This window comes from Sebastes fasciatus, chromosome 5, assembly GCF_043250625.1.
Source record: "Sebastes fasciatus isolate fSebFas1 chromosome 5, fSebFas1.pri, whole genome shotgun sequence".
In the NCBI taxonomy this organism is placed as follows: Eukaryota; Metazoa; Chordata; class Actinopteri; order Perciformes; family Sebastidae; genus Sebastes; species Sebastes fasciatus.
Window position 1 is genome coordinate 282,731 of NC_133799.1, and position 4,906 is coordinate 287,636.

The following is a 4,906-nucleotide window of genomic DNA, read 5'->3' on the forward strand; positions in this document are numbered from 1 at the left end:
GTCAGCGATGTTAACAAACGTCAGCGATGTAAACAAACGTCAGCGATGTTATAAAACGTCAGAGATGTAAACAAACGTCAGCGATGTTAACAAACGTCAGCGATGTAAACAAACGTCAGCGATGTGGACAAACGTCAGCGATGTTAACAAACGTCAGCGATGTAAACAAACGTCAGCGATGTGGACAAACGTCAGCGATGTTAACAAACGTCAGCGATGTTATAAAACGTCAGAGATGTAAACAAACGTCAGCGATGTTAACAAACGTCAGCGATGTAAACAAACGTCAGCGATGTTAACAAACGTCAGCGATGTAAACAAACGTCAGCGATGTTAACAAACGTCAGCGATGTTAACAAACGTCAGCGATGTTAACAAACGTCAGCGATGTAAACAAACGTCAGCGATGTTAACAAACGTCAGCGATGTAAACAAACGTCAGCGATGTTAACAAACGTCAGCGATGTTAACAAACGTCAGCGATGTTAACAAACGTCAGCGATGTAAACAAACGTCAGCGATGTTAACAAACGTCAGCGATGTTAACAAACGTCAGCGATGTTAACAAACGTCAGCGATGTAAACAAACGTCAGCGATGTGGACAAACGTCAGCAATGTGGACAAACGTCAGCGATGTGGACAAACGTCAGCGATGTTAACAAACGTCAGCGATGTTAACAAACGTCAGCAATGTGGACAAACGTCAGCGATGTAAACAAACGTTTGCGATGTTATAAAACGTCAGAGATGTAAACAAACGTCAGCGATGTTAACAAACGTCAGCGATGTAAACAAACGTCAGCGATGTTAACAAAAGTCAGCGATGTAAACAAACGTCAGCGATGTTAACAAACGTCAGCGATGTTAACAAACGTCAGCGATGTAAACAAACGTCAGCGATGTTAACAAACGTCAGCGATGTAAACAAACGTCAGCGATGTTAACAAACGTCAGCGATGTTAACAAACGTCAGCGATGTTAACAAACGTCAGCGATGTAAACAAACGTCAGCGATGTTAACAAACGTCAGCGATGTTAACAAACGTCAGCGATGTTAACAAACGTCAGCGATGTAAACAAACGTCAGCGATGTGGACAAACGTCAGCAATGTGGACAAACGTCAGCGATGTGGACAAACGTCAGCGATGTTAACAAACGTCAGCGATGTTAACAAACGTCAGCAATGTGGACAAACGTCAGCGATGTAAACAAACGTTTTAATGTTGGCGTAGTAACAGAGCTGTCAATCACTGTGGTGGGCGGGGCTAAGATAAGGTTTACATTTCGACAGTCATCCACCTGTAGGTGATGTCATGATGACATCACCTACAGGTAACAACAAACAGAGAGGAACAGAACGGGAACTCACCTGCAGGTCCAGCTGATGAGGACTGACCCACACACACACACACACACACACAGACACTCAGTGTCTGTGTGTGTGTGTCTGTCTGTGTGTGTGTGTGTGTGTGTGTGTGTGTGTGTGTGTGTGTGTGTGTGGGGTGGGTGTGGTCAGTCATTGTGTGTTTCTGTTGGTCAGCAGCATTCCTGACAAACTCTACAGCTCAGCAACACACACACACACACACACACACACACACACACACACACGCACACACTCTTTCTCTTCCCTCGACAAAAACGTCACCAACGCTGACATCACTTCCTGTGTGCGTTGGTCCGCTGGGGGTGGGGTCACCATGACAACAGGAGGTGGTTGTTTGACATCCCAGATTCAAACAGTGCAAAGATTTTAAAAAATTCAAAGATTCAAAGATTCAAAGGTTCAAAGATTCAAACATTTCTCTTCTCTACGAGACGAGACTAAATACTGTATGTTTGATTCCTGGAAGCCATTTTTATTTCTTTGTTTACATGTTGGAGGTCTGTTTATATATTATATATATTATTATTATATATATTCTTATATATATATAAGAATATATATTATATATATTATTATTATATATATAAGAATAAACATATAACATATTATATTACATCTGTAATTAGTGAGCAGACGAAAAGGAGGTCTGGTTTTACCTTTAATTATGTAAATCTAACTGACTGACAATCATGTCTGATACTGGACCAGTACTAGACCAGACCAGTACTAGACCAGACCAGTACCAGACCAGACCAGTACTAGACCAGACCAGTACTAGACCAGACCAGTACCAGACTAGACCAGCCAGTTCTAGACCAGACCAGTTCTAGACCAGACCAGTACTAGACCAGACCAGTAACAGACCAGACCAGTACCAGACCAGACCAGTACCGCTGGTATATATATATATATATATACTGGAAAAACAAAGTTAAACTTGTGTTTGGTGGATTATTTCTCTGTTGTATCAATGCTAATGGTGATGCTAATGCTAATGGTCATTGTATTCTACATGGTTGAAAGCCTGTTTATTTACCTTCACAATGATGTCACACTTGTAAGGATCATGCATTTGTGGGATGAGCAGCACAGCTGATTATGTGGGTAGCGCCCAAGAAAAATTTGCCAAAATGCTCTGCCAATGGTAAACAGTGTATTCTCATAAGGCTACCAGGAAGCCTGCAATGACTGCCCTTCACCGTCAGGCCCGTTGGCGCTGGTGTCTCCAACACAGACAATGGAACCTGAACATGTGGGGGAATGTCGTGTTCAGTGATGAGTCCAGGTTCTGTCTGCCAAAGTTGGATGGCAGGTCAAAGTATGGAGACGACGTGGAGAACGCTATGCTGATTGTTGCACCGATGGAGTAACAGCTTTTGGTGGGGGCAGTGTCATGGTGTGGGGGGGGGGCGGCATCTCCCTCACTGGCAAAACAAGGCTTGTCATCATTGAAGGCCATCTCAATGCAGGGAGATATCAGGATGAGATTCTGCAGCCAGTGGTGATCCCATATCTCCACAATCTGGGACCTAACTTCATCCTCCAAGAAACAACGCCCCCCCCCCCACAGAGCCAGGGTTATCACAGACTACCTCCACAATGTGGGAGGAGAGAGAATGGAACGGCCTGTCAAGAGTCCACACCTCAACCCAACTCAACATGTGGGATCAGCTTGGGCGTGCTGTACGTGTTAGAGTGACCAACACAACCACGCTGGCTGACCTGCAACCAATCCTGGTTGAGGAATGGAACGCCATCCCACAGCAACGTGTGACCAGGTTGGTGACCAGCATGAGGAGGAGGTGCCAGGCTGTTGTGGCTGCGTATGGATCTTCCACCGCTACTGAGGCTCCTGAAGGTGGATTCAATCAATCAATATGTCTTGTTTGTTCCTTGTTACTGATAGAGAGTTCAATCATCCACCAAACAACTCACAACAAGAGTCAACACCAACAGGAGAATACACTGTTTACCATTGGCAGAGCATTTTGGCAAATTTTTCTTGGGTGCTCCCCACATCATCAGCTGTGCTGCTCATCCCACAAATACATGATCCTTACAAGTGGGACATCATTGTGAAGGTAAATAAACAGGCTTTCCAACCATGTAGAATACAATGACCATTAGTATTGGAACAACAGAGAAATAATCCATCAAACACAAGTTTAACTACTTTGTTTTTCCAGTTTATATATAATGTATAAGTATCATGAAGTCTTTATTGATTGCTTGATGTGTTGCTGTTTGATATTTTCATCATGAATCTTCCACAAGTCGTATTGATCAGTTATTGATCCTCAGAGGACTAAGCGTCTCTCAGGACGAGGACCAGCCGTCTCTTCTTGTCCTCACTTTCCTCTCAGTCGGCCATGTTTGTTGTGTCGTTGTCACCGTGGCGACCATCAGTTCAGATCTGTCGATGGAAGACATGACGCCGTTTAAAGCTCAGGTGTCTCTGATGATGTCACATGCTTGTCAACTATTATGGGATGGATTGTGATGAAATGTGGTTCAACACATCTACTATAAACTAAATCAACTCAGAGGGGACAGAACCAGGTTCAGACCAGAACCAGGTCCAGACCAGAACCAGGTCCAGACCAGAACCAGGTCCAGACCAGAACCAGGTCCATACCAGAACCAGGTCCAGACCAGAACAAGATCCGGACCAGAACAAGGTCCGGACCAAAACAAGGTCACGACCAGAACAAGGTCCAGACCAGAACCAGGTCCAGAACAGAACAAGGTCCAGACCAGAACGAGGTCCAGACCAGAACGACGTCCAGACCAGAACGAGGTCCAGACTAGGTACCGAGCTCACCTGATGAGACCGATGAGAATCCGTCCAACGGAGCAGCGTCAGCGGAAATTATAATCCAAACATACTTCAGATCACATTGACATCTATGAGATCTTCAGTTTGCTGTCCCTCAAAAGGGGGCGTGGCCTTGACTTTAATGCCCGGTTCAGACTCCACGATATCAGCCCGATTACAGCCCGACGCGGCCGCCGTAGGGGATCGATTACAGCCCGACGCGGCCGCCGTAGGGGATCGATTACAGCCCGACGCGGCCGCCGTAGGGGATCGATTACAGCCCGACGCGGCCGCCGTAGGGGATCGATTACAGCCCGACGCGGCCGCCGTAGGGGATCGATTACAGCCCGACGCGGCCGCCGTAGGGGATCGATTACAGCCCGACGCGGCCGCCGTAGGGGATCGATTACAGCCCGACGCGGCCGCCGTAGGGGATCGATTACAGCCCGACGCGGCCGCCGTAGGGGATCGATTACAGCCCGACGCGGCCGCCGTAGGGGATCGATTACAGCCCGACGCGGCCGCCGTAGGGGATCGATTACAGCCCGACGCGGCCGTCGTAGGGGATCGATTACAGCCCGACGCGGCCGCCGTAGGGGATCGATTACAGCACGACGCGGCCGTCGTAGGGGATCGATTACAGCACGACGCGGCCGTCGTAGGGGATCAGGAACGATAAATTCGTGTCGTGTGTGAATATCA